Raw genomic sequence first — 20564 nt, 5'->3', positions numbered from 1 at the left:
TGCACGAAAAAATAGTAAGCAAAATTTTCTGGCGACGGAACTCACACCAGCGGATTGTGGCTCTGATCACATGTATCGTTTTATTCTCCGTTTGCAAAAAGACAGTGCAACACGAGGACTTCTCAAGAGGTTACCGATCCTAGTACTACTCTCGCCCAAGCATACTTAACTGTATAGTTCGATGGGATTTGGTGCATTAGTGCTGGTATGATTACACCCCTTCCATTCGCATTGCAAATACATATACCCCTTCTCTTTTCCTCCCCTCTCCCATCATTTTTTTCGCTGTGCGCGCACATTGCATCTCTGTTTCTAGTTCTAATATAAAAAAAATGCCCCAGCACCTCGACTTATGCCCAGATTAAAGGACCACCCACCACACCTTTTTTTTTCGTTATTCTACTATGTAAGATGCTCGTAATGGCTCTCTTATCACGTGGTAGATTATAAATGAGTGTACAAAAAAGAGTAAGCAAAATGCCCCGGCGCGGCGACTCACGCTTACAAATGAACCAGCAAACTATGGCTCCAGTCTCTTGTAATGTTTGGTGCCCTATCTGCAAAAAGACGGTTGCAACACAAGCACTTCCCAGGAGGTCACTCATACTAGTATTACTCTTGCCCAAACACGCTTAACTGCAGATTATGATGGGATACGATGCATTAGTGCTAGTATGATCCCACCCGTCCTATTCCTCACTTCAAATATATATACCCCTTCTCTCTCCCTCCCCCCTCCCATCATTTGTTTCGCTCTGTGTGGACACCGCACCTCTACTTCTAGTTGTAATATCAAGCAAAATGCCATGTTGCCTCGATTCACGCCCAAATGAACGGACCACCAGCCGTACCTTTGTTTTGCTTGTTCTATTATTTACAATGCTCGTAATGACACTCTTATCACGTGGTGGACTATAAATGGATGCACGAATAATATTAAGAAAAAGACAGGTGCAACACGAGTACTTCCCAGGAGGTCACCCATCCTAGTACTACTCTCGCCCAAGAACACTTAACTGCGGAGTTCTGATAGGATCCGTTGCATTAGTGCTGGTATGATCGCACCAGTCTCATTCCGAGCTGTAAATACATACACTCCTTCTCCTTCCCTCCCCCTCTCGTCATTTGTGTCCTTGTGCGTGCACACTATATCTCTCCTACTCGTTCTAATATCAAGTAAAATGCCCCGGCGACATGACTCACATTTGCGAATAAACCAGCAGACCATAGTTCTAGTTGCGCGTAAAGTCAAACAACCCATCTACAAATAAATTGGTGCAACACGAGGACTTCATAGGAGGTCACCCATTTTAGTACTACTATCACCCATACAAACTTAACTGCGGAGTTCTAATGGGATTCAGTGCATTAGTGCTAGTATGATAGTACCTGTTTCATTCTGCGCTGCAAATTCATACACTCCTTTTCCTTCCCTCCCCCCTCCTGCCATGTGTTTCCTTGTGCGTGCACACTGCACCTCTCCTTCTCGTTCTAATATCAAGTAAAATGCCACGGCGCCGTGACTCACATTTGCGAATAAACCAGCGGACCATAGTTCCAGTTGCGCGTAACATTGAATGACCCATCTGTAAAAAAAAGTGCAACATGAAAATTTCCCACGAGGTCACCCATTGTAGTACTACTCTGCCCAAACACACTTAACTGCGGACCATAGTTCCAGTCGTGCGTAACGTCAAACGACTCATCTGCAAAAAAATAGATGCAATACGAGGACTTCCTAGGAGGCCACCCATTCTAGTACTACTCTCACCCAAGCACACTTAATTGTGGTCCTCGTGTTGCGCCCATTTTTTTCAGATGGATCGTTCGACGTTACGCGCGATAGAAACTATGGTCCGCTGGTTTATTTGTAAATGTGAGTCACGACGTTTTTACTTGATATTAGAACGAGAAGCAGAGGTACAGTGTGCACGCACAAGAAAATAAATGACGGGAACGGGGAAGGAAGGAGAAGGTTTGTATGTTTTTAAAGAGCAGAATGAAACAGGTGCGATCATACCAGCACTAATGCACTAGATCCCATCAGAACTCCACAGTTATGTTTGCTTGGGCGAGAGTAGTAGTAGGATGGGTGACCTCCTGGGAAGTACTCTTGTCGCACCCATTTTTTTACGGATGATTCTTTCGATGTTATGTGCGACTTGAATTATGGTCCGCTGGTTTATTCACAAATATGAGTCACGATGCCGTGGTATTTTACTTGATATTAGAACGAGAACGAGAGGTGCAGTGCGCACGCACAAGGAAACAAATGACGAGATGGGGAAGAAAGGAGAAGGAGTGTATGTACTTGCAGCGTGGAATGGAAGGGGTGCAACCATACCTGCACTAATGCACTAGATCCCATCGAATTTCGTAGTTAAGTGTGCTTGGGCGGAAGTAGTACTAGGATGGGTGACCTCTTGGAAAGTTCTCATGTTCCACTTATTTTTTTGCTGACAGGACATTAAACATTATGCGCGATCAAAGCCATTGCCCCTCGAAGTGAGTTACAACACCAAGACATTTTTCTTAATATTTTTAGTGCATTCATTTATAGTTCGCCACGTGATAAGAGTGTCATTACGAGCATCTTACATAGTAGAATAACTAAAAACGAGGTGCAGGGGGTAGTCTGTTCATCTAGGCGTGAGTCGAGACACCGGAGCATTTTGTTCTATATTAGAACTATAAGCAGAGGTGTGGTGTTCGCGCATAGCGAAACAAATAACAAGGGGGAGGGAGGGAGAATGGGTATATGTATTTGTAGCGCAAAATAGAAGAGGTGCGATCATACTAGCACTAATGCACCAGATCCCATCGAACTCCATAGTTGAGTGTGCTTTGGCGAGAGTAGTACTAGGATGGGTGATCTTTTGGGTAGTTTTCGTGTTCCGCTCGTCTTTTTACGGATGGGGTGTTAAACGTTATGCGCAATAGGAGCCATAGTCCGCCGGCATGAGTCATGCGCCAGATTTTTTGTGCATTCATTTATAGTCCATCACGAGATAAGAATGTCATTATGATTATCTTATATAGTAGAATAATGAAAATAAAGTTGTGGCGGGCGGTTTGTTCATCTGTGCATGAGTCGAGATGCCTTGGCATTTTGCTTGATATTAGAACTAGAAATAGAGGTGCGATGTGCGCGCACAATAAAATAAATGATGAGATGGGAGAGGGAAGGAGAAATGGTATATGTATTTGCGGCTCGGAATAGAAGGGGTTCGATCATACCAGCACTAATGCATCAGATCCCATAGAACTTCGTAGTTAATCGTGCTTGGGCGAGAGTAGTACTAGGATGGGTGATCTCCTAGGAAGTTCGCATGTTGCACCCTTCTTTTTGCAGATGGGGCGTTACGTGGGACTAGAGCAACAGTCGTCGGTTAATTCGCAAACATGAGTCACGGCCCCAGAGCATTTTGTTTAATACTATTCGTGCATTCAATTATAACGCACTACGTGATAAGATTATTATTACGAGCATCTTACATAGTAGAACAACAAAAAGGGAGGTGCGGCAGGTGTTCCGTTCATGTAGACATGAGGCGAGGCGCTGGGACATTTTGCTCGATATTAGAACTAGAAGTAGAGGTGCGTTGCGCGTACAGGAAAACAAATGATGGGAAGGGAGAGGGAAGGAGAAGGGATATATGTCTTTGCAGCACAAATTAGAAGGGGTGCGATCATACCAGGACTAGTTCACGAGATCCATCAGAACTCTGCAGTTAAGCGTGCTTGGGTGAGAGTAGTTCTACGATGGGTTACCTCTTGGGAAGCACTCGTGTTGCACCCTTTTTTTTACAGACGGGGCATTAAATATTACGCGGGACTGGAGCAACGGTCCGCCTGTTCATTCGTAAACGTGAGTCATGGTGCCGAGGCATTTTGCTTAATACTTTTCGTGCATTCAATTAAAGCCCATCACGTGATGAGAGTGTCATTGCGAGCATCTTAAATAGTAGAACAACGAAAATTGAGGTGCGGCGAGTGATCCGTTCATATGGGCATGAGTCGAGGTGCCAGGGCATTTCACTCAATATTAGAACTAGAAGCAGAGATGAGTTGCACACACAGCGAAATAAATGACGGGAAGGGAGAGGGAAGGAGAAGTGGTATATGTCTTTGCGGCACAAATTAGAAGGGGTGCGATCATATGAGCACTAGTTCAACGGATCCCATCAGAACTCCACTGTCAAGTGTGCTTGGGCGAGAGTAATACTAAAATGGGTGACCTCTTGGGAGGTGCTCGTGTTGCACCCTTCTTTCTACAGATAGGACGTTAAATGTTATGCGGGACTGGAGCGACGGTATGCCTGGGCATTTTGCTTAATATTTTTTGCGCATTCAATTAAAACCAATCACGTGATAAGAATGTCATTGCGAGTACCTTACATAATATAACAAAACAAAACGAGGTGCGGTGGGTGATCCGTTCATATGGGCATGAGTAGAGGCGCTGGGGCATTTTGCTTAATCTTAGAACTAGAAGAAGAGGTGATGTGCGCGCACAGAGAATCAAATGACAGGAGGGGAGAGGAAAGTAGAAGGGGCATATGTATTTGCGGCGTAAACAAGAAAGGGTGCGATCATACCAGCATTAATTCACCGGATCCCATCAGAACTCTGCAGTTATGCATGCTTGGGCGAGAATAGTACTAGGATGGGTTACCTCCTGGGAAGCTCTTAGCTCTCGTGTTGCATCCTTCTTTTCTTAGACTGGGTGTTAAACGTTACGCGGGACCGGAGCGATGGTCCACCGGTTAATTCGCAAATGTGAGTAACGGCGTAGGGCATTTTGTTTAATACTTTTCGCACATTCAATTAAAACCCATAACATGATAAGAGTGTCTGCGAGTATATTACATAGTAGAACAACAAAAAACGAGAAGCAGTGGTGACCTCCTGAGAAGTCCTTGTGTTGCACCTATTTTTTTCAGATGGGGAGTTGAACATTACGCGCGGTTGGAAATATGGTCCGCTGGTTTATTCACAAATATGAGTCATGGCGCCGAGGCATTTTACTTAATATTAGAACGAGAAGGAGAGGTGCAGTGTACACGCATAAGGAAATAAATGATAGGAGGGGGGAGGGTAGGAGAAAGAGTGTATGTATTTGCAGCGCGGAATGAAACAGGTGCGATCATACCAACACTAATGCACCGGATACCATCATAACTCCGTAGTTAAGTGTGCTTGGGAAAGAGTAGTACTAGGATGGGTGACCTCTTAGAAAATCCTCGTGTTGCACCCATTTTCTTGCAGATAGGTCCTTCGACATTACGCGCGACTAGAACAATGGTTTGCTGGTTTATTCCCAAATGTGAGTCAAGGTGCCGGGATATTTTACTTGATATTAGAATGAGAATGAGAGGTGCAATGTGCACACACAAGGAAACAAATGAGGGAATGAGGGAAGGAAGGAGGAAAGGAAGGAGAAGGAGTGTATGTATTTACAGTGCAAAATTAAAAAGATGCGATCATACCAGCACTAATGCACCGGATCCCATCAGAACTCTGCAGTTATGCTTGGGCGAGAGTAGTAATAGGATGGGTGATCTCCTCATGTTGCACTCATTTTTTTACAGTTGGGTCCTTCAAAGTTACGCACGACTGGAACTATGGTCCGCTGGTTTATTCGCAAATGTTAGTCACGGTGCCGAGACATTTTACTTGATATTAGAATAAGAATGAGAGGTGCAGTGTGTACGCACAAGGAAACAAATGATGGGAGGGGGGAGGGAAGGAGAAGGAGTGTATGTATTTGCAGCGCAAAATGGAACAGGTGCCATCATACTATCATTAATTCACCGGATCCCATCAGAACTTCGTAGTTAAATGTGTTTGGGCGAATGTAGCACTAGGAGTGGTGAACTTCAGGGAAGTCCTTGTGTTTCACCTATTTTCTTCAAATGGGGCATTCGACGTTAAGTGCGACTGGAAATATGGTCCGCTGGTTTATTCGCAAATGTGAGTCACAGCGTCGGATCCCAACAGAACTCCGCAGTTATGTGTGTTTGGGCCAGAGTAGTACTAGGATGGGTGACCTCCTGGGAAGTACTCGTGTTGCACCTATTGTTTTACAAATGGGACGTTCAAAGTTACGCGTGACTGGAACTATGGTCTGTTAGGTATTTGCAAATGTGAGTCACAGTGCAGAGACATTTTACTTGATATTAGAACGAGAATGAGAGGTGCAGTGTGCACGCACAAGGAATAAATGACGGGAGGGGGGAGGGAAAAAGAATGAGTGTATGTATTTGCAGTGCAGAATGAACTAGGTGCAATCATACAAGGACTAATACACCAGATCCCATCAGAACTACGCATTAAAGTGTGTTTGGGCAAGAGTAGTACTAGGATGGGTAACCTCCTCGGAAGTACTCGTGTTACACCCATTTTTTTAAAGATGGGTCGCTCGACGTTACGCGCGACTGGAACTATGGTTTGCTGGCTTATTCGCAAATGTGAGTCACGGTACCGGCACATTTTACTTTCTATTAGAAGGAGAATAAGAGGTGCAGTGTGCACACACAAGGAAACAAATGACGGGAGGGTGGAGGGAAGGAGAAGGAGTGTATGTATTTACAGCGCGAAATGAAACAGGTGCCATTATACCATCACTAATTCACCGGATCCCATCATAAGTCCATAGTTAAATGTGCTTGGGCGAGTGTAGTACTAGGAGTGGTGACTTTCTGGGAAGTCCTTGTGTTGCACTCATTTTTTTGCAGATGGGTCGTTCGACGTTATGCGCGACTGGAACTATGGTCCGCTGGTTTATTCGCAAATGTGAGTTAAGGTGCCGGAGTATTTTACTTGATATTAGAAAGAGAAGTAGAGGTGCAGTGTGCACGCACAAGGAAACAAATGACGGGAGGGGGGAGGGAAGGAGAATGAGTGTATGTATTTGCAGCGATCATACTAGCACTAATGCATCGGATCCCATTGAACTTCGTAGTTGAGCGTGCTTTGGCAAGAGTAGTACTAGGATGGGTGATCTTTTGGGAAGTCTTCGTGTTGTGCTCGTCTTTTTACGGATGGGATGTTAAACATTATGCGCAATAGGAGCCATAGTCCGCCGGCATGAGTTGTGGAGCAAGATTTTTCATACATTCATTTATAGTCCATCACGAGATAAGAATGTCATTATGATTATCTTACATAGTAGAACAATGAAAATAGAGTTGTGGCGGGCGATCTGTTCATCTGGGCATGAGTCGAGATACCTTGGCATTTCGCTTGATATTAGAACTAGAAACAGAGGTGCGGTGTGCGCGCACAACAAAATAAATGATGAGATGGGAGAGGGAAGGAGAAGTGGTATATGTATTTGCAGCGCGGAATGGAAGATGTGCGATCATACCAGCACTAATGCATCGGATCCCATCGAACTTCGTAGTTAATCGTGCTTGGGCGAGAGTAGTACTAGGATGGGTGATCTCTTAAGAAGTTCTCATGTTGCACCCTTCTTTTTGCAGATGAGGCGTTAAATGTTACGCGGGACTAGAGCGACAGTTGCCGGTTAATTTGCAAACGTGAGACACGGCGCCGCAGCATTTTGCTTAATATTATTCGTGCATTCAATTATAGCCCACCACGTAATAAGATTATTATTACGAGCATCTTACATAGTAGAACAACCAAAAAAGGAGGTGCGGCGGGTGTTCCGTTAATATAGACATGAGTCGAGTCGCAGGGGCATTTTGATTGATATTAGAACTAGAAGCAGAGGTGTGTTGCGCGTACAGCGAAACAAATGACGGGAAGGGAGAGGGAAGGAGAAGGGATATATGTCTTTATGGGGCAAATTAGAACGAGTGTGATCATAGCAGCACTAGTTCACCGGATCCCATCTCAACTCCGTAGTTAAGCGTGCTTGGGCGAGAGTAGTACTAGGATGGGTGATCTCCTGGGAAGTTCTCGTGTTGCACCCTTCTTTTTGCAGAGGGGCGTTATATATTCAACTGGACCGTAGCGATGGTCCGCCGGTTCATTTACAAACGTGAGTCACGGCGCCGGAGAATTTTTCTTAATATTTTTTCAGCATTCAGTTAAAGCACATCACGTGATAAGAGTGTAATTATGAGCATCTTAAATAGTAGGAAAATAAAAAACAAGAGGTGCCGGGCGATCTATTCATATGGGCGTGAGTCGAGATGGGTCGTTCGACGTTACGCACGACAGGAACTATGGTCCGCTGCTTTATTCACAAATGTGAGTCACGGCGCCGGGGCATTTTACTTAATATTAGAACGAGAAGTAGAGGTGCAGTGTGCACGCACAAGAAAACAAATGACGAGAGGGTGGAGGGAAGGAGAAGGAGTGTATGTATTTGAAGTGCATAATGAAACAGTTACCATTATACCATCACTAATTCACCATATCCCATCAGAACTCCGCAGTTAAATGTGCTTAAGCGAGTGTAGTACTAGAAGTGGTGACCTCTTGGAAAGTCCTTGTTTTGCACCTATTTTTTTCAGATGGGGTACTCGATGTTACGCGTGGCTGGAACTATGGTCCGCTGGTTTATTTGCAAATGTGAGTCAAGGCGCCGGGGCATTTTACTTGATATTAGAACGAGAATGAGAGGTGCAGTGTGCACGCACAAGGAAACAAATGATGGGAGGGGGGAGGGAAGGAGAAGGAGTGTATGTATTTGCAGCGCGGAATGAAACAGGTGCGATCATACCAGCACTAATGCATCGGATCCCATCAGAACTCTTATTTAAGTGTGCTTGGGCAAGAGTAGTACTAGGATGGGTGACCTCCTGGGAAGTACTCGTGTTGCACCCATTTTTTTTGTAAATGGGTCGTTCGACGTTACGCGCGACTGGAACTATGGTCTGCTGGTTTATTCGCAAATATGAGTCATGGTACCGAGGCATTTTACTTTATCTTAAAACGAGAGGGAGAGGTGTAGTGTGCACGCACAAGGAAACAAATGACCGGGGGGGGGGAGGGAAGGAGAGGGAGTGTATGTATTTGCAGCACAAAATGAAATATGTGCGTTCATACCAGCACTAATGCACCGGATCCCATCAGAACTTAGCTGTTAAGTGTGTTTGGGCGAGAGTAGTACTAGGATGGGTGACCTCCTGGGAAGTCCTCGTGTTGCACCCTTTTTTTTGCAGACGGGGCATTAAATGTTACATAGGACTGGAGAGTCGGTCCGCCTGTTCATTCACAAATGTGAGTCACGATGCCGGGGCATTTTGCTTAATACTTTATGTGCATTCAATTAAAGCCCATCACGTGATGAGAGTGTCATTGTGAGCATCTTAAATAGTAGAACAACAAAAAATGAGGTGCGGCAGGCTATCCGTTCATATGGGCATGAGTCGAGGTGCCAGGGCATTTCGCTCGATATTAGAACTAGAAGCAGAGGTGAGTTGCGTTCACAGCAAAACAAATGATAGGAAGAGAGAGGGAAGGAGAAGTGATATATGTCTTTGCGGCGCAAATTAGAAGGGGTGCGATCATACTAGCACTAGTTCATCGGATCCCATCAGAACTCCGGAGTCAAGCGTGCTTGGGTGAGAGTAGTACTAGGATGGGTGACCTCTTGGGAAGTACTCGTGTTGCACCCTTCTTTTTGTAGACGCAGCATTAAATGTTACGCAAGACAAGAGCGACAGTTCGATGGTTCACTCACAAACGTGAATCACGGTGCTGGGACATTTTGTTTAATAGTTTTTGCGCATTCAATTAAAGCCCACATCACGTGTTGAGAGTGTCATTACGAGCATCTTACATAGTAGAAAAATGAAAAAGGAGGTGCGTCGGGTGTTTCATATAGACATGAGTCGAGGCGCCGGGGTATTTCGCTCAATATTAGAATTAGAAGCAGAGGTGAGTTACGCCCACAATGTAATAAATGATGGGAAGGGAGAGGGAAGGGGAAAGGGTATATGTATTTGTGGCGCAAACCAAAACGATTGCGATCATACTAGCACTAGTTCACTAGATCCTATCAAAATTCTGCAGTCAATCGTTCTTGGGCAAGAGTAGTACTAGGATGCGTGACCTTCTGGGAAGTTCTCGTGTTGCACCCTTCTTTCTACAGATGGGGCATTAAATGTTATGCGGGACCAGAGCGACAGTCTGGCAGTTCATTCACAAACGTGAGTCACGGCGCCAGGACATTTTGTTTAATATTTTTTGTGCATTCAATTAAAGCCCATCACATGTTGAGAGTGTCATTGCGAGAATCTTACATAGTAGAACAATGAAAAAGCAGGCGCGGGGCATTTCGCTTAATATTAGAACTAGAAGAACAGGTGAGGTGCGCGCACAGCGAATCAAATGACGGGAGGTGAGAGGGAAGGAGAAGGGGTATATGTACTTGCAGAGCAAACTGGAATGGGTGCGTTCATACCAGCACTAGTTCACCGGATCCCATATGAACTCTATAGTTAAGTGTGCTTGGGCGAGAGAAGTACTAGGATGAGTGATCTACTGGGAAGTTCTCGTATTGCACCCTTCTTTTTGCAGACAGGGCATTAAACATTCAACTGGATTGGAGCGATAGTCTGCTGGTTCATTTGCAAACGTGAGTCACGGCACCGGAGCATTTTTTTTAATATTTTTTCAGCATTCAATTAAAGCCCATCACATGATGAGAGTGTAATTGCGAGCATCTTAAATAGTAGAACAACAAAAAATGAGAGGCGGCAGGCGATCCATTCATATGGGCATGAGTCGAGATGGATCGTTCGACGTTACGCGCGACTGAAACTTTGGTCCGCTGGTTTATTCGTAAATGTGAGTCACGGCGCCTGGGCATTTTACTTGATATTAGAACGAGAATGAGAGGTGCAATGTGCACGCACAAGGAAACAAATGATGGGAGGGGGGAGGGAAGGAGAAGGCGTGTATGTATTTGCAGCGCAGAATGAAATAGGTGTCATTATACCATCACTAATTCACCGGATCCCATCCGAACTCCGTAGTTAAATATGCTTGAGCGAGTGTAGTACTAGGAGTGGTGACCTCCTGGGAAGTCTTAGTCTTGCACCTACTTTTTTTAAATGGGGCGTTCGATCTTACGCGCGACTAGAACTATGGTATGTTGGTTTATTCACAAATGTGAGTCACGGTGCTGATGTATTTTACTTGATATTAGAATGAGAATGAGAGGTACAATGTGCACGCACAAGGAAACAAATGACGAGAAGGGGGAGGAAAGGAGAAGGAGTGTATGTATTCGCAGCGCGAAATGAAACAGTTGCCATCCTATTAGCATTAATACACCGGATCCAATCAGAACTCCACAGTTAAGTGTGCTTGGGCGAGAGTAGTACTAGGATGGGTGACCTCCTCGGAAGTCCTCTTGTGTTCCACCTATTGTTTTGTAGATGGGACGTTCGACATTACGTGCGACTGGAACTATGGTCCGCTGGTTTATTCGCAAATGTGAGTCACGGCACTGGGGCATTTTACAGATATTAGAACGAGAAGGAGAGGTGCAGTGTGCTCACACAAGGAAACAAATGACGGGAGGGGAGGGAAGGAGAAGGAGTGTATGTATTTGCAGCGCAGAATGAAACAGGTGCCATAATACCATCATTAATTCATTGGATCCCATCAGAACTCCGCAGTTAAATGTGCTTGGGCGAGTGTAGCACTAGGAGTAGTGACCTCTAGGGAAGTCCTCGTGTTGCACCATTTTTTTTGCAGACAGGGCGTCAAACATTCAATTGGACAGGAGTGATTGTCGGCCGGTTCATTTGCAAACGTGAGTCACGGCACCGGAGCATTTTTCTTAATATTTTTCAATCATTCAATTAAAGCCCATCATGTGATGAGAGTGTCATTGCGAGCATCTTAAATAGTATAACAACAAAAAATGAGAGGCGGCGGGCGATCCGTTCATATGGGCATGAGTTGAGATGGGTCGTTCGATGTTACGTGCGACTGGAACTATGGTCCACTGGTTTATTCGCAAATGTGAGTCACGGCGCCGGGACATTTTACTTGATATTAAAACGAGAAGGAGAGGTGAAGTGTGCACACACAAGGAAACAAATGACGAGAGGGGGGACGGAAGGAGAAGGAGTGTATGTATTTGCAACGCAGAATGAAACAAGTGCAATTATACCATCACTAATTCACCGGATCCCATCTGAACTCAACAGTTAAATGTGGTTGGGCGAGTGTAGTACTTGGAGTTGTGACCTCCTGGGAAGTCCTCATGTTGCACCTATTTTTTTCAAATGGGGCATTCGACGTTACGCGCGACTGGAACTATGGTCCGTTGGTTTATTCGCAAATGTAAGTCACGGCGCTGATGCATTTTACTTGATATTAAAACGAGAAGGAGAGGTGCAGTGTGCACGCACAATGAAACAAATAATGGGAGGGGGGAGGGAAGGAGAAGGAGTGTATGTATTTGCAGCGCGGAATGAAACAGGTGCCATTATACCATCACTAATGAACCGGATCCCATCACAACTCTGCAGTTAAATGTGCTTGGGTGAGTGAAGTACTAGAAGTGGTGACCTCCTAGGAAGTCCTAATGTTGAACTTATTTTTTTCAAATGGGGCGTTCAACATCACGCGCGGTTGGAGCTACGGTCCGCTGGTTTATTCGCAAATGTGAGTCACGACATCAGAGCATTTTACTTGATATTAAAACGAGAATGAGAGGTGTAGTGTGCACGCACAAGGAAACAAATGACAGGAGGGGGAGGGGGACGGAGAAGGAGTGTATGTATTTGCAGTGCAGAATGAAATAAGTGCCATAATACCATCACTAATTCACCGGATCCTATCAAAACTTCGCAGTTTAATGTGCTGGGGCGAGTGTAGCAGTAGGAGTGGTGACATCTAGGGAAGTTTTTGTGTTGCACCCTTCTTTTTGCAGACAGGGCATCAAACATTCAACTGGACCGGAGCGATGGTCCGCCAGTTCATTTATAAACGTGAGTCACGGCACCAGAGCATTTTTCTTAATATTTTTCCAGCATTCAATTAAAGCCCATCACGTGATGAGAGTGTCATTGCGAGTATCTTAAATAGTATAACAACAAAAAACGAGAGGTGGCGGGCGATCCGTTCATATGGGCATTGGTCGAGATGGGTCGTTCGACGTTACGTGCGACTAGAACTATGGTCCGCTGGTTTATTCGTAAATGTGAGTCACGGCGCCGGGGCATTTTACTTGATATTAGAACGAGAAGGAGAGGTGCAGTGTGCATGCACAAGGAAACAAATGATGGAAGGGGGGAGGGAAGGAGAATGAGTGTATGTATTTGCAGTGCATAATGAAACAGATGCCATTATACCATCACTAATTCATCGGATCCCATCCGAACTCCGCAGTTAAATGTGCTTGGGCGAGTGTAGTATTAGGAGTGGTGACCTCTTGGGAAGTCTTCGTGTTTCACCTATTTTTTTCAAATGGGGCATTTGACATTACTTGCGACTAGAACTATGGTCTGCTGGTTTATTTGCAAATGTGAGCCACGGTGCTGATGCATTTTACTTGATATTAGAATGAGAAAGAGAGGTGTAGTGTGTACGAACAAGGAAACAAATGACGGGAGGGGGGAGGGAAGGAGAAGGAGTGTATGTATTTGCAGCGCGGAATGAAACAGGTGCCATTATACCATCACTAATGAACTGGATCCCATCATAACTTTGCAGTTAAATGTGTTTGGGCGAGTGTAGTACTAGAAGTGGTGACCTCCTAAGAAGTCTTTAGGTTGCACTTATTTTTTTTAGATAGGGCGTTCGACGTTACGCGCGGCGGGAACTATGGTCAGCTGGTTTATTCGTAAATGTGAGTCACGGCGCCTGGGCAATTTACTTGATATTAGAACGAGAAGGAGATGTGCAATGTACACGCACAAGAAAACAAATGATGGGAGGGGGGAGAGAAAGAGAAGGAGTGTATGTATTTGCAGCATGAAATGAAACAGGTGTGATCATACCATCACTAATGCACCTGATCCCATCATAACTCCGCAGTTGAGTGTGCTTGGGCGAGAGTAGTACTAGGATGGGTGAACTCTTGGGAAGTCCTCGTGTTGCACCCATTTTTTTGTAGATGGGTCATTCGATGTTACGCACGACTAGAACTATGGTCTGCATTCACAAATGAGAGTCACAGCGCTGGGGCATTTTACTTGATATTAGAACGAGAAGTAGAGGTACAGTGTGCACGCACAAGGAAACATATGACGGGAGGGGGGAGGGAAGGAGAAGGAGTGTATGTATTTGCAGCCCAGAATAAAACAGCTGCAATCATACCAGTACTAATGCACCGGACCCCATCAAAACGATGCATTTAAGTTGCTTGAGCAAGAGTTGTACTAGGATGGGTTACTTCTTAGGAAGTACTTGTGTTACACCCATTTTCTTGCAGATGGGTCCTTCAACGTTACGCGCGACTAGAACTATGGTCCGCAGGTTTATTTGTAAATGTGAGTCACGGCCTCGGGACATTTTACTTGATATTAGAACGAGAAAGAGAGGTACAGTGTGCATGTACAAGGAAACAAATTACGGGAGGGGGGAGGAAAGGAGAAGGAGTGTATGTATTTGTAATGCATAAGCAAACAGGTACTATCATACCAGCACTAATGCACCGGATCCCATCAGAACTCCGCAGTTAAGTGTTCTTGGGCGAGAGTCATACTAAGATGGGTGACTTCTTGGGAAGTCCTCGTGTTGTACCCATTTTTTTGCAGATGAGTCGTTCGACGTTACGCACGACTAGAACTATGGTCCGTTACTTTATTCGCAAATGTGAGTCACGACACTGGGGAATTTTAATTGATATTAGAATGAGAATGAGGGGTGCAGTGTGCACGTACAAGGAAACAAATGACGGGAGGGGGGAGGGAAGCAGAAGGAGTGTATGTATTTGCAGCGCAGAATTAAACAGGTGCGATCATACTAGCACTAATGCACCAGATCCCTTCTGAACTCTGTAGTTAAGTGTGCTTGGGTGAGAGTCTACTAGGATGGGTGACCTCCTGGGAAGTACTCGTGTTGCACCCATTTTTTTGCAGATGTGTCGTTCGATGTTACGCGCGACTCGAACTATGATCTACTGGTTTATTCGCAAATATGAGTCACGGCACCGATGCATTTTACTTGATATTAAAACGAGAATGAGAGGTGCAATGTGCACGCACAAGGAAATAAATGACGGGAGGGGGAGGGAAGGAGAAGGGGCATATGTAGTTGGGGCGTAAATAAGAAAGCGTGCGATCATACCAGCGCTAGTTCACTGGATCCTATTAGAACTCTGCAGTTATGCGTGCTTGGGCGAGAGTAGTACTAGGATGGGTTACCTCCTAACAAACTCTTGGCTCTCGTGTTGGATCCTTCTTTTTATAAACTGGGCATTAAACGTTATGCGGGACCGGAGTGACGGTCCACCGATTCATTCGCAAACATGAGTAACGGCACCGGAGCATTTTGTTTAATATTTTTTATGCATTCAATTAAAGCCCATCACATGATAAGAGTATCTGCGAGTATATTACATAGTAGAACAATAAAAAACGAGGTACGGTGCTATCCGTTCATATAGGCATGAGTGGAGGCACCGGGGTATTTTGCTTGATATTAAAATTAGATGCAGAGGTGAGGTGCGTGCACATCGAAACAAATGATGGGAGCGAAGAGGGAAGGAGAAGGGGTATATGTACTTGCGGCACAAACTAGAACAGGTGCGATTGTACCAACACTAGTTCACCGAATCCCATCTGAACTTCGTAGTTAAGCATGATTGGGCAAGAGTAATACTAAGATGGGTGATCTACTGAGAAGTTCTCGTGTTGCACCCTTCTTTTTGCAGACGGGGCGTTAAACATTCAACTGGACCGGAGTGATGGTCCACCGGTTCATTTTCAAACGTGAGTCAAGGCACCGAAGTATTTTTCTTAATATTTTTTCAGCATTCAATTAAAGCCCATCACATGATGAGAGTGTAATTAAAAGCATTTTAAATAGTAAAACAACAAAAAATGAGACGTGGTAGGTGATCCATTCATATGGGCATGAGTCAAGATGGGTCGTTCGACGTTACGCGTGACTGGAACTTTGGTCCGCTGGTTTATTCACAAATGTGAGTCACGGCACTAGGCATTTTACTTGATATTAGAACGAGAAAGAGAGGTGCAATGTGCACGCACAAGGAAACAAATGACGAGAGGGGGGAGAGAAGGAGAAGGAGTATATGTATTTGTAACGCGAAATGAAACATTTGCCTTTATACCATCACTAATTCACCGGATCCCATCTGAACTCTGCAGTTAAATGTGCTTGGGCGAGTGTACTACTAGGAGTGGTGACCTCCTGGGAAGTCCTCGTGTTGCACCTATTTTTTTCAGATGGAGCGTTCGACGTTACGTGCAACTGGAACTATGGTCCGCTGGTTTATTCGCAAATGTGAGTCACGACGCCGATGCATTCTACTTGATATTAGAACGAGAAGAAGAGGTGCAGTGTGCACGCACAAGGAAAAAAATACGAGAGGGGGTAGGGAAGGAGAAGGAGTGTATATATTTGTAGTGCGGAATGAAATAGGTGTGATCATACCAGCACTAATGCAACAGATCCAATCAGAACTCCAAAGTTAAATGTGCTTGGACAAGAGTAGTACTAAGATGGGTGACTTCCTGGGAAGTCCTCGTGTATCACCCATTTTTTTGCAAATGGGTCGTTCAACGTTACGTACAACTGAAACTATGGTCCGCTGATTTATTCGCAAATATGAGTCACGGCACTGGGGCGTTTTGCTTGATATTAGAACGAGAAGCAGAGGTGTAGTGTGCACGCACAAGGAAACAAATGATGGGAGGGGGGAGGGAAGGAGAAGGAGCGTATGTATTTGCAGTGCAGAAGGAAACAGGTGCGATCATACAAGCACTAATACACCGGATCCCATCAAAACTCCGCAGTTAAGTGTGCTTGGGCGAGAGTTGTACCCAGATGGGTGACCATCTGGGAAGTACTCGTATTGCACCCATTTTTTTACAGATGAGTCGTTTGACGTTACGCGCGACTGGATAGTCCGCTGTTTTATTTGCAAATGTGAGTCACAACGCCAGGGCATTTTAGTTGATATTAGAACAAGAAGGAGAGGTGCAGTGTGCACGCATGAGGAAACAAATGACGAGAGGGGGGAGGGAAGGAGAAAGAGTGTATTTATTTGCAGCGCGAAATGAAACAGGTGCGATCATACCAGCACTGATGCACCTAATCCCATCAAAACTCCGTAGTTAAATGTGTTTGGGCGAGTGTAGTACTAGGATGGGTGACCTTCTGGGAAGTCCTCGTGTTGCACCCATTTTTTTGCTAATGGGTCCTTCGACGTTAAGCGCGACTGGAAGTATGGTCCGCTAGTTTATTCACAAATGTGAGTCACGACACTGAGGCATTTTACTTGATATTAGAACGTAATGGAGAGGTGCAGTGTGCACGCACAAGGAAACAAATGATGGGAGGGGGGAGGGAAAGAGAAGGACTGTATGTATTTACAGCGCGGAATGAAACAGGTTCCATCATACCATGACTAATTCTTCGGATCCCATCAGAAATCCGCTGTTAAATTTTTTTGGGCGAGTGTGGTACTAGCAGTGGTGACCTCCTGGGAAGTCCTTGTGTTGCACCTATTTTTTTTCAGATGGGGTGTTCGACATCACGTGCGATTGGAACTATGTTCCGCTGGTTTATTCGTAAATGTGCGTCAAGGTGCAGGGGTATCTTACTTGATATTAGAACGAGAAGGAGAGGTGTAGTGTGCATGCACAAGGAAACAAATGATGGGAGGGGGGAGGGTAGGAGAAAGAGTGTATTTATTTGTAGCGCAAAATGAAAAAGGTGCGATCATACCAGCACTAATGCACCATATCCCATAAGATCTCCGCAGTTAAGTATGTTTTGGCGAGATTAGTACTAAGATGGGTGACCTCCTGGGAAGTCCTCCTATTGCACTTATTTTTTTACAGATGGGTCGTTCGACGTTACGCGCAACTGGAACAATGGTCCGCTAGTTTATTTGCACATGTGAGTCACGACACCAGGGCATTTTACTTGATATTAGAACGAGAAGTATAGGTGCAGTGTGCACGCACACGAAAACAAAGACGGGAGGGGGGATGGAAGGAGAAGGAGTGTATGTATTTGCAACGCGAATTGAAAGATGTGTGATCATACTAGCATTAATGCACCGGATCCCATCAAAACTCAGCAGTTAATTGTGTTTGGGCAAGAGTTGTACTAGGATGGGTGACCTCTTGGGAAGTACTCATGTAGTACCCTTTCTTTTCGTAGATGGGGCGTTCGACGCTACAAGCGACTTGAATTATAGTCCGCTGGTTTATTTGCAAATGTGAGTCACGTCGCCGGAGCATTTTACTTGATATTAGAATGAGAAGGAGAGGTGCAGTGTGCATGCACAATGAAATAAATGATAGAAGGGGAGAGAAAGGAGAAGGAGTGTATGTATTTGCAGCGCAGAATGAAATAGGTGCGATCATACCTGCACTAATGCACCGGATCTCATCAGAACTCTGCATTTAAGTGTGCTTGGGCGAGAGTAGTACTAAGATGGGTGACCTCCTAGGAAGTCCTCGTATTACACTAATGTTTTTGCAGATGGGTCGTTCGACGCTACGCGCGACTGGAAGTATGGTCCGCTGGATTAATCGAAAATGTAAGTCACGGCGCCGGGGCATTTTACTTGATATTAGAACCAGAAGGAGAGGTGCAGTATGCACGCACAAAGAAACAAACGACGGGAGGGGGAGGGAAGGAGAATGAGTGTATGTATTTGCAGTGCAGAATGAAACAGGTGCGATTATACTAGCACTAATGCATCATATCCCATCAGAACTACGCATTTGAATGTGTTTGGGCGAGAGTAGTAGTAGGATGGGTGACCTCCTAAAAAGTACTCGTATTGTACCCATTTTTTTACAAATGGGTCGTTCAATGTTATGCGCGACTCGAACTATGGTCTGCTGGTTTATTCGCAAATGTGAGTCACGGTGCCGGGGTATTTTACTTGATATTAAAAGGATAAGGAGAGGTGCAGTGTGCAAGTACAAGAAAACAAGTGACGGGAGGGGGAGGGAAGGAGAAGGAGTGTGTGTATTTGCAGCACTAATGCACCGGATTCCATCAGAACTCCGCTGTAAAGTGTGATTGGGCGAGAGTAGTTCTAGGATGGGTGACCTTCGAGGAAGTACTCGTGTTGCACCCATTTTTTTTATAGATGGGTCGTTCATCGTTATGCGCGACTAGAAATATGGTCCGTTGGTTTATTTGCAAATGTGAGTCACAGTGCCGCGGCATTTTACTTAATATTAGAATGAGAAGGAGAGGTGCAGTGTGTACGCACAAGGAAACAAATCACAGGAAAAGAGAGGGAAGGAGAAAGAGTGTATCTATTTGCAGTGCAAAATGTAATAGGTGCGATCATACCAGCACTAATGTACCTAATCCCATCAGAACTCCGCTGTTAAGTGTGCTTAGACGAGAGTAGTACTAGGATAGGTGACCTCTTGGGAAGTCCTCGTGTTGCACTAATTTTTTTGCAGATGGGTCGTTCGACGCTACGAGCGACTGAGACTATGGTCCGCTAGTTTATTTGCAAATATGAGTCACGGCGCCGGGACATTTTACTTGATATTACGAGAAGGAGAGGTGCAGTATGCATGCACAAGCAAATAAATGACGGGAGGGGGAGGGAAGGAGAAGGAGTGTATGTATTTGCAGCGCGGAATGTAACAGGTGCGATCATACCAGCACTAATGCAACGGATCCCATCAGAACTAATTTAAGTATGCTTGGGCGAGAGTAGTATCAGGATGGGTGACCTCCTCGGAAGTACTCGTGTTGCACCCATTTTTTTGCAGACGGGTCGCTCGATGTTACGTGCAACTGGAACGATGGTCCAGTGGTTTATTCGCAAATGTGAGTCATGGCGCCAAACCATTTTACTTGATATTAGAAGGAGAAGGAGAGGTGCAGTGTGCATGCACAAGGAAACAAATAACGGGAGGGTGGATGGAAGGAGAAGGAATGTATATATTTGCAGCGCATAATAAAACAGGTACAATTATACCATCGCAAATTCACCGGATCGCATCAGAACTCCGCAGTTAAATTTGCTTGGGCGAGTGTAGTACTAGGAGTGGTGACCTCCTGGGAAGTCCTCATGTTGCACCTATTTTTTTCAGATGGGGCGTTCGAAGTTACGCACGACTGGAACTATGTTTCACTGGTCTATTCGAAAATGTGAGTTAAAGCACTAGGGTATTTTACTTGATATTAGAACGAGAAGCAGAGGTGCAGTGTGCACGCACAAGGAAACAAAACACGGGAGGGGGGACGGAAGGAGAATGAGTGTATGTATTTGCAGCGCGGAATGAAACAAGTGCGATCATGCCAGCACCAATGCACCGGATCCCATCAGAACTCTGTAGTTATGTGTGCTTGGGAGAGAGTAGTAGTAGGATGGGTGGCCTCTTAGGTAGTACTCGTGTTGCACCCATTTTTTTACACAGAGGTTGTTCGACGTTACGCACGACTGGAACTAT

The 20564-nt window shown here is 45.1% G+C and overlaps 21 pseudogenes; 20 read left to right on the top strand and 1 right to left on the bottom strand.

Annotated features, from left to right (window-relative positions):
• Positions 1–948: 948 nt before the first annotated feature.
• LOC148265998 (5S ribosomal RNA) lies at positions 949–1067 on the bottom strand (annotated as a pseudogene).
• Positions 1068–2006: 939 nt separating this feature from the next.
• On the top strand, positions 2007–2125 carry LOC148265997 (5S ribosomal RNA; annotated as a pseudogene).
• A 1556-nt stretch (positions 2126–3681) lies between these two features.
• LOC148265996 (5S ribosomal RNA) lies at positions 3682–3799 on the top strand (annotated as a pseudogene).
• A 348-nt stretch (positions 3800–4147) lies between these two features.
• On the top strand, positions 4148–4266 carry LOC148265995 (5S ribosomal RNA; annotated as a pseudogene).
• A 318-nt stretch (positions 4267–4584) lies between these two features.
• Positions 4585–4710, top strand: LOC148265994 (5S ribosomal RNA; annotated as a pseudogene).
• A 428-nt stretch (positions 4711–5138) lies between these two features.
• Positions 5139–5257, top strand: LOC148265993 (5S ribosomal RNA; annotated as a pseudogene).
• A 2098-nt stretch (positions 5258–7355) lies between these two features.
• On the top strand, positions 7356–7473 carry LOC148265992 (5S ribosomal RNA; annotated as a pseudogene).
• Positions 7474–7821: 348 nt separating this feature from the next.
• On the top strand, positions 7822–7940 carry LOC148265991 (5S ribosomal RNA; annotated as a pseudogene).
• Positions 7941–8681: 741 nt separating this feature from the next.
• On the top strand, positions 8682–8799 carry LOC148265990 (5S ribosomal RNA; annotated as a pseudogene).
• Positions 8800–9007: 208 nt separating this feature from the next.
• LOC148265989 (5S ribosomal RNA) lies at positions 9008–9126 on the top strand (annotated as a pseudogene).
• A 348-nt stretch (positions 9127–9474) lies between these two features.
• LOC148265988 (5S ribosomal RNA) lies at positions 9475–9593 on the top strand (annotated as a pseudogene).
• A 774-nt stretch (positions 9594–10367) lies between these two features.
• On the top strand, positions 10368–10486 carry LOC148265987 (5S ribosomal RNA; annotated as a pseudogene).
• A 3437-nt stretch (positions 10487–13923) lies between these two features.
• LOC148265986 (5S ribosomal RNA) lies at positions 13924–14042 on the top strand (annotated as a pseudogene).
• Positions 14043–14566: 524 nt separating this feature from the next.
• Positions 14567–14685, top strand: LOC148265985 (5S ribosomal RNA; annotated as a pseudogene).
• Positions 14686–14891: 206 nt separating this feature from the next.
• LOC148265984 (5S ribosomal RNA) lies at positions 14892–15009 on the top strand (annotated as a pseudogene).
• A 675-nt stretch (positions 15010–15684) lies between these two features.
• LOC148265983 (5S ribosomal RNA) lies at positions 15685–15803 on the top strand (annotated as a pseudogene).
• Positions 15804–16868: 1065 nt separating this feature from the next.
• On the top strand, positions 16869–16987 carry LOC148265982 (5S ribosomal RNA; annotated as a pseudogene).
• Positions 16988–17189: 202 nt separating this feature from the next.
• Positions 17190–17308, top strand: LOC148265981 (5S ribosomal RNA; annotated as a pseudogene).
• Positions 17309–17839: 531 nt separating this feature from the next.
• Positions 17840–17958, top strand: LOC148265980 (5S ribosomal RNA; annotated as a pseudogene).
• A 530-nt stretch (positions 17959–18488) lies between these two features.
• Positions 18489–18607, top strand: LOC148265979 (5S ribosomal RNA; annotated as a pseudogene).
• An 825-nt stretch (positions 18608–19432) lies between these two features.
• Positions 19433–19551, top strand: LOC148265978 (5S ribosomal RNA; annotated as a pseudogene).
• Positions 19552–20564: the final 1013 nt, after the last annotated feature.

The sequence above is a fragment of the Carica papaya genome, chromosome 5 (assembly GCF_054855325.1).
Source record: "Carica papaya isolate Zhongbai chromosome 5, ASM5485532v1, whole genome shotgun sequence".
NCBI lineage: Eukaryota > Viridiplantae > Streptophyta > Magnoliopsida > Brassicales > Caricaceae > Carica > Carica papaya.
Note: the sequence above shows the minus strand (reverse complement) of the source record. Positions and strands in the feature narration are given on the sequence as shown.